Source organism: Sinocyclocheilus rhinocerous, unplaced genomic scaffold (genome assembly GCF_001515625.1).
Source record: "Sinocyclocheilus rhinocerous isolate Xijiao unplaced genomic scaffold, SAMN03320098_v1.1 scaffold288, whole genome shotgun sequence".
NCBI lineage: Eukaryota > Metazoa > Chordata > Actinopteri > Cypriniformes > Cyprinidae > Sinocyclocheilus > Sinocyclocheilus rhinocerous.
The window spans coordinates 813,542-822,380 of NW_015635021.1; the positions used below are offsets into that span (position 1 = coordinate 813,542).

Consider the following 8,839-nt stretch of genomic DNA (forward strand, 5'->3'; position numbering starts at 1 on the left):
TGGTTCACTGCAAAACTCAGACAGCTCCGTCAGGCCAAAGAAGATGCTCAAAGGAAGGGGGACAATGTCTTGTATAAACAGGCTAAATACACACTGGAAAAGGAGATCAGAGTGGCAAAGAGGAATTATTCTGAAAAAATAAGGATTCAATTCTCTTCCAGTTGACCGAGTGTCTATTTACACTAAGTGCAAATAGCCGGCCTTGTTGGCAGATGCTATTTACACTAGCTCCACCCACAAACGTGTGATAGGAAGGTCAACATTATAAAAGACGGCAGATTATCACCAGCTTCAGTGGCGCAGAGATGATAAAACGCGTACTGTATTGTTTTTTGACACGATTGACTCGAGTTCGAATCCGCCTTTTACCAAACTTTTTTTTCTCCGTTTTCAAATCTCATATCACATCGGAAAGGCATTTATTTTCAATAATATCGGGTAGGGTTAGGGAGAGGAGGTTTTTTTTTATCGCTATCAGTAGTTTACAATGTGCCTGTCACATTAATTCCCTAACTCTTGTCTCTCCCTCTTGAGTCTTATCTAGCCAAGGATCTTTTTCAACAAGTCATTACAGTCTCCATCATTTATTCTGATGTTGTCCCATAATTGCAGACTTTTCATGCTGACTTTTCTGACCTATAGAATAAGGTATGAGCATTCATGTGCAGTCCAACACTGTACATGCTTATGGCATATGTGCCACATGGTGCATGTTTGAGTAATTATTTGGGTGTTGATGATCCTCATGGCTAGAGTGCAAAATGAGTGAGAAAAAATAAAATAAAATAAAAACATGAGACCTTAAAACTGAGAATGAAACACTAACGATGCTTTAATAGTATTTAACTGCATTTTTAACAATTAGTAAAAATCATGTTTCTACAATATTACTACGTCTTTAGATTTACATGTGTAAAATGACAACGTAGAAAAAAAAAACTAATCTGACTGATACTCAAAAAATTATCTATTAACATTTAATGTCACACAAACCAGAGTTAATTTAAGTGTATATTATTAAAAAGTTTTACTCATGGTCATTTTTGAATAATTTAATTAATTAATTTTTATAGTATATTTTCTAAAGCCCTCAGTCATTTTGTGGTATTTTCAGTTACAGAATAGCTGCACTTCTGAAAGTCATTGTGTGTATCTCAATGACAAACACAATCTCATGACAAAATTGCATAATCGTATCCACATTATTTTTAACACAACTTGAACGTGCAAGGCTTCCGGTGTCATTCACTTCCAGTTATGCTTCTCTATATTGCAAACTGGTATCTGTTATCATGTTCTTTTAATTTATTATCACAATCATAAAAACTTTTTTTGTTCCATTTACTAAATTTTGTTATTCTTCCAGTTATTTACCTATAGGCTATAGTGTCTAATGAATCAGAAGTTTTGCATATTCAAAGAAAAAAGCTTGCTTCCACATTGCAAAATAAGGTGGATATCATACAAAAGTGTAGAACAAACATGGTTTAGGCTTTATGGGTAAATTTAGGTTTGAATCATACACTACACAATACTGCCATCTTGTACAAATTCTCATGACACTGTGTTGGCTATGTGTATATTAGTGCTTTCTGCGCTCCAACGTGATCCAGATGCCTCGCTCTGGTCGCAGTACCAGTTCGCCCAGTGGCCGGAGATCCTCCCTTTTCTGACATGCTACTATGTTAAAGTAGCGCAGAATAGAAGCCAGAATAACCTTCTCCTCCATTATAGCAAAACGCTGACCTGAATACACACAAACATAAAACTGTGTATGTTATTAAAAAAAACTACACTAACCATAGTTTAACCATGGTATTTGTAGTAAAACTGTGGTTATAGGCTATAATTGGCCAAAAAAAAAAACCTTGGTTAGCCTCCTATACTTTTACTATAGTAATACCATTGCTAATTTTGGTAAGGGATTGTGTATAATATTATGAAATAAATGTTTTAATAGATTATGACATCACAAAATAACAGGAAGTGAGATTTATTTGATTGTGATGCGAAGGAGGGTTACTGTAAGCCCCATTAGAACTGGGTTGCGGTGCAGGGGGACGGGACTAACGACAGATCATTGCAGGGTAAGTAGTATGTTTTATTTTTAAATGTACCATTATTACTATTCTTATTGTGGTTTTTGCTGTTGTTGTATTTTGTATCTTGTGTGTGTGTGTGTGTGTGTGTGTGTGTGTGTGTGTGTGAAAAATGAAAGTAATGGACTATGGAATATTTTCAAGTTTCATTTTAAGTCATTTAAGAGCACATTTAAGCAGCAAGCATGGCTGATCAAAGTGTTGTCCTTTCAGGAATATCATGCTACCTTGAATTAAGAAGTTGGATTTTTTAAATATTTTTTTTTAAAAGGAAAACAATAGCTTTTATTTCCATTATATATACAAAATTTTCGGCTAGAATTATTTTGATGTATTTTGAAACTTTCATGATACTAAATATAACCATGACTCTAGACTGTTTTATAAAGACACAAAGTCATCCGTTGCACGCCCTTTACTCTATCGAAACAAACATGACCTAGGAATAAAAGCTAACTCACAACCCATTAAAACACACACAGTCATTTGCACAGTTACAAACAAATATTGATTTGTACTCGGATGCACAACAATCTGTCTAGCATCCACCCTAAAAATGACCCTGCCATATTAACACTAATAAATGTAAAAAAGCACTTGCCTGTACACACTGCGCACATACTCAGAGTCATGGTTGCTCTGTGCATAGATCTTCTTTCCCATGGCAGTCTCTGAAATGTAAAAATTCTGTTTTAAAATTTGATACTTGCTCTACATCATCAATCAAACTAGTTTGCATTGCCATCCTTTCATTAAAAACCAAAACCGCCATAAACACACAAACAAAAGTTATTTCAATAGACTTTTAGTTTAGAATTTTATGCGGTTGAAAACAGGGCTGTGAGGTATAAACTTACAGTACATTCTTTACAAAGGCATGCACTGTATAATGGTCCAAAATCACGTAATTTTTACAACTCACAACTTTCAAAACTGCTTTGTGGAATTCTCGTCTACTGAAAGTTATTTTCGGAAAGACATTTCGTACAATCGGTTTGTTGTACGATCCACTGAACACACTGTAGCTCTATCTTTCACAGCCTTGTTTTCATTCCTGGCAGAAATTATATATCGCTAAGGTAAGTTGTGTCTTGTTCAAGGTACCCGCTGTTCTCGTTAACATTTGTATTTGTACCTTATCTACCCCTAAAGTGCACATATCAGACTATCAGTACAGGATGTTAAAGTGAACAGGATAAATTGCAGTCAGAAAACCACACAAACCACAGATGATGTCAAGGGCACAGAGAGTGATGTGGTTAAAGCAGTTCAAAGGGCCTTTCCCAGCTTGTTTCTCAAATTTCTCAATGAGCACCTCCGCCTGTTCATTCATCACCTCCAGGAACTCAGTTAGTATAGAGAAATGAAATGTTGGGGTCAACATCTTACGTCTGCGTCTCCACTTATCCCCAGTACTAACAGAAGGAAAGTCAGAAGGGAATTTAAGACTTTGGCTTGACTTGTCTTGAATTTAATTTAAAAAGTTGCATTTGTTAAATGAGTTTACCTTGTGAGTAGTCCTGTTCCCAGCCAGGGGTGCAGAAATTTGTATGCGTAGGCCTTGTCCATGTGAACAGGGTTACTCAGCACTGTCTGTATAAGTGGTAGGATTTGCCAAGAGCAACATATAAAACAGAAAAGTGAGGACTTGTAAAACTTCATAATACTGTAAATGGAATTCACATGAGTGTGACCACTAGGGTTAGATGATGTATTGAGTATTGATATATTTGCAATGTAAAACATGTCAAAGTAAAATGTTTGAATATTGCAACAGTTTTGATGCACTTTTTACCATTAGGTTTCTTAAAGACTATGTCATTAGACTAACCCTAACCCTATATGCTTAGCTAGATTTTTACTGTATTTTATTCCTTGCATTACTGTAAACATTTTGAATCTACTTGCCAACAATGGCTACTGAAATTAAGTGAAATCATGGTTCCCCTTCTAGGGAACTCGTGCTGCATCCTCTAGTGGACACTATGGGGACTGCCACCAGCAGGATCGGGGTCTGAAGCACGCTTGAAACAACTCCAGACCCATTGGCCCACGTAGCCCATGACATCACAGGTGGTAGCACGGAAGTATAAGAGGGCCCCCCCGAACACACCACCAACTTTTGTTGTCTTCAGGAGCCATTTGTTTGACAGTGCATGTGAAGGTGTTATGGAGAAACCAAGGCAAGTGACCGTTTTAGAAACTGTGTGCCTCCGTGTTCGAGGTTTCTGGCACCCGAGGACGCACTCGATCTATGCGTTATGTGTCTTGGTGAGGAGCTTGCGCGTTCGGTTCCCGAGGGCTCTGAATGTGCTCATTGTGAGAATTTTCAATGAGAAAGCTACATTCACATTTGCCCCTCTTCTCGTGGGATGAGGGACAAGCATCTGTGTCTCGCACTTTGGCTGCTGCTGAGGCACAGCGAAGACTCAGATTGCGAGGTTCGCAGGTCGAGATTGCAGAAAAGTTTGAGAAGGGTATGGACCTTTTGAAAGCTTCCGCTATATTGGGCTCATCTAGTGAGAGTCAGGGTGTGGTTGTGGTTGGCGATGATAGTGTGAGAACTGAATCCTCCTAACCTAACTCCAGTCCCGCTTACGGGGAAATGCTGGGAGTAATGGTGCATGCCACTAAGAGGCTTGATTTAGTTTGTTCACATGAAAGGCAGATGCCCACCCGTGGTGGATTAGACAAGCGCATTCTGGCTGGTCATAACCTCCCCTCCTCCATGAGTCTCCCCTTTCTTCCCGACCTCCACACGGGGTTAGTGAGATCGTGGGACAGTGTTCGGCTCGGCAGGATTTTTTAGCATGTGGATTATGATAATGTTGAGGGTGTTGCTGAGTGCAGATATGCAAAGATGCCCCCTGTGGAGAGGATGCTCGCGAACGTTCTCTCCCAGGGTGAGTCGTCTTCTTTTAAGACTCCTGCTCTGCCATCCAGACCACTTAAGGGCGTGTCTGGATGGCAGGGTGTACAGGTGCATCTCAATAAATTAGAATGTCGTGGAAAAGTTCATTAGAGACTTAGATGAGGGTAAGGGTTTGTCATGAAGTTAAGGGAGGCGAAGGCGCAGTCTGCTGCCTTTTGGGAAGTTCATTCCCTGCCGTCCCAAGTCTTCCTCTAAACCTCTGAGGGGGCTGGTCTGACTCGATCATAGGCAGTAGGGATATGTCTTAATAGTGAATCCGTATTCAGAAAGGCACGGAAAACAAATAACGCGTTCTACGGAGCCACTAAAGGGACATGATTAGCCGCTTGTTAGCGTTAGCCTATTACATTACATTATAAAAAATTTCACATACCACATATACAGAGTAAAGAGAGATGACTGATAGAATGATGGCAAATGATTTGCAGATCCTGAGCACCACTGACAAACATCTAATCTTGTAAAATGTGTGATAATTACTGCCGCTCCGTAGTATACACACAGAGTATGTGTGATCACGAATGCCACATTCAAAAGCGATTTTAATGCCCTGCATATTAATAGCGGCTCCCTAATGCCCACAATTTATATACAGTATAATTACCCATCAACATAATTGCGAGAGAAAGCATTGAAATATACTTTTTCCTCCCATCTCGTATTTATTCCCTTTAGGGGTTCCATAGTACACGTCATTTCCTTTCCGAACATGGTATTCGGATTCGGGCACATCCCTAATAGGCAGGATCAAAAGACTATAGCATGGCCACTCGCACCCCTCCTCTCTTTAGGAGTTGGGCACTGAGACAGGTGAGCTCTAATGGCGCTTTTCCACTGCATGGTACGGCTCGGTACGGCTCGGTACGGTTCACTTTTGGGGGGTTTTCCACTGGGTACAGTACCTGGTACCTGGTACTTTTTTTAGTACTACCTCGGTTGAGGTTCCAAGCGAACCGTACCGTTATCAAAACGTGACGTGTAAACTCTACTGATCACGTATTGGCCGGAGAGAATCGTCACTACCTGCGTCACTGAACTTGCGACAAAAACACAAAAGAACCGCTAGATTTAAATCAGCACAGCCAGCAAAGGATCGAACGAAAGCTTAACTCTAGGGTTAAAGCTAAACTCTGCTGGATAGTGGCCCTCCAGGAACAGATTTGGACACCCGTGTCCTAAGGTGTGAGAAGTTGATTTTAAAAATGCAATACTCTATGTATTCTTTCAATTATTATCATGTATTAAAACTGCATTGATAGGTATACAACAATTACAAATGTACTTTAAAGGAATTATAGCATGTTACAGTGTGTTAGTAGTACACTTTCATTGCTTTATGTTTTTTCTCATCAATTATTCGTTTGATTAATGTCATTTATTTTGAAATAGTATTATGTATAAGTTGTACGTGTATTTTATATTTATTGACCAGATACCAGGCAAAACGTCGTAAAGATGCTGGGTAGAAAAAAAGCTCTTCTCATCTCCCGCGTTCGATTTTAACTGCAGCGCGTTCCCAATGAACGGATACCTATGTGTTTCCAATGCCAGGGATGGGCTTCAGTTCTTTCCAGTTGTGCAGGTAGGTTTTTAGCAGCTCGTAGGTGATATATGTCAAAAGAATAACACAAACCGTCGCGGCTACGAACTCAAACGTACACACACCGACGAACGCGACCATCCTGCCAGCGAGACTCACAGCGATGCGAGTGTGTCTCTATCAGCTCTCCAGTGTCTCATAATGAATTTGCTGCTGGACTTTGGATCACCCTGACAAGTGACAAGTGCAGCTACAACCCAATGAATTTACTAAAGAATTGCAGAATCTCTGAAATGGGTAATTTAAGTTTGGTGTGTTTATGTTTGTATTTGTATTTATTTATTGGAAGGAAAACAATAGGCTATCTGTTTGTGGCACATAGACTGCTTAATCAATCTACAAAGCAAGTTGTAGGCCTAGTCGCACATAAACATCGGAGAACTCGTATATTCATTGCGTGCAGTTACTGATCTTTCTCCTTGTTTTACAATTTATCAGTAGGGATGTAACGATTCACTCAACTCACGATTCGATTCACGGTTTTTTTTTGTTTTTTTTTTTACAAAATGAGATTTAAGACAAATTATAATTAAATGTGTCCTTTTATTATTGCTTGGACAAAATGCTGCACATTTCTTAGTGAAATTGAAATATAACACTATAATAATATACTAATATAGCACTTGCGTCTAAATATTGTATTAACATTTTGACAGAGTGTGCATGCGTGCGTGCATATAAAACACAACGTGCAGTGAAGTTAGGGTGGGTTGAACTATCACTTCTAAGTGTCCTCCAAAAAGCGGGGCAAAATAATACCTCTAGGTTACCAGGATACGGCGTTCGGAGGTGCAATTATTCCGCTCCGCGGGAGAGGGAGGCATTGAGCGCGTGAAAGTTTCCTTTTGGGTCGCCAAGGACAGACAAAAGACTGAATCGCGGGGGGGGGGTCTCTCAAATTAATAGTAAAGGGGGTTCTCCCCCAAAATTAACGTAGTTACTATTTTAATCTAAAATCAGCGTAATTACTGTACGGATAGCCTACATCATACATACTTATGTATAATATGTTTATCATAAATTGAAAAATACAATATAGTTGTCATAAACAAAACTTGCTAAAATATAATACCTTAAATCTTTATTATTATACCCTGTATTAGAAATATTTTAGTACTTACCTCTTCCGTTAGACTTAAAGTTGAGCGCGTTTCCTAAAAAGGGGTAAATTGAACTAATCCCAGGGACAGGTTTCAGTTCTCTCCATTTGTGCATGTAATCTTTAAGCAGCTGATATGTTATGAAAGTCAGAAAAAGTAGAAGTGAGACAAAAACCTCCGGTCCGTTCAACAGTTCAGCAACTCGCATTTTGATTACGTTTAGTTAGATCTGTAGTGTGTAGTGGTTTTAGGAGCTCCTCGCCTGTTAAATGAGGACTTGAAAATGTGTAGTACATGCCTCTAAAGCCCTGGGATGTGCTTAGATTTTCAAATACGCACCATGACTTTTGTTTGTTTATTCTGCACAAGCATTTGATCACAATTTTCCTTTATTTAATGTTTCATGAAAAAAAAATCAGAAAGACTTCTGTAATGCTGATATTTTAGATTTTTATTATTATTATTATTTATACATTATATGGGAGACAAGACTAAATATCACATTGGGGAAGTTGTTACATCTGGTAATATCACAGTAACTACAAGGTTCTCAGTAACTACTACATTTTCAATAACATTTTTGTAAAGCATCTGCCTATAGAATTGGTTTATTTACAAATAAACTTTAAAAAATTAATTTATTTACAAAAAATAAAAACCTACCCTAAGAAATATTCAGTAAAAGGTGGCAACTAGCCGCTATACAGTACAAAGAAAAAATGCAAAAAATAGTTGAAAAAGTTTTCATCTGGTTAAAGAAATGACCACTGGATGGCTGCATTGTACAAAAGATTTCAATTCTTAAATACTCAAGCATATGTAATTTACACTGTTTAGCATTAACACAGACTTTAGAAAACTTTAGAAAAGTGCAACATTTATCATCAGTTTGTACCAATTACCCCGTCTCAGGCAGAAACAATTAAATAATTAATACCTGTGAGAACATGCCAAAGCTGCTTAACCTAAAACATGTATACTGCACCACTGTACAGTATTGTTTGACTAAAAACTATTAAAAATGGAGGGGAAAATAATAAATTATTATTATTTATATATATATATATATATATATATATATATATATATATAGAGATCTTTATGTATT

General features: G+C 38.1%; 1 pseudogene; it reads right to left on the reverse strand.

The window, feature by feature from the left end:
* Positions 1-1,316: 1,316 nt before the first annotated feature.
* On the reverse strand, positions 1,317-6,712 carry LOC107746040 (cytochrome P450 4V2-like; annotated as a pseudogene).
* Between the last annotated feature and the right edge of the window lie 2,127 nt (positions 6,713-8,839).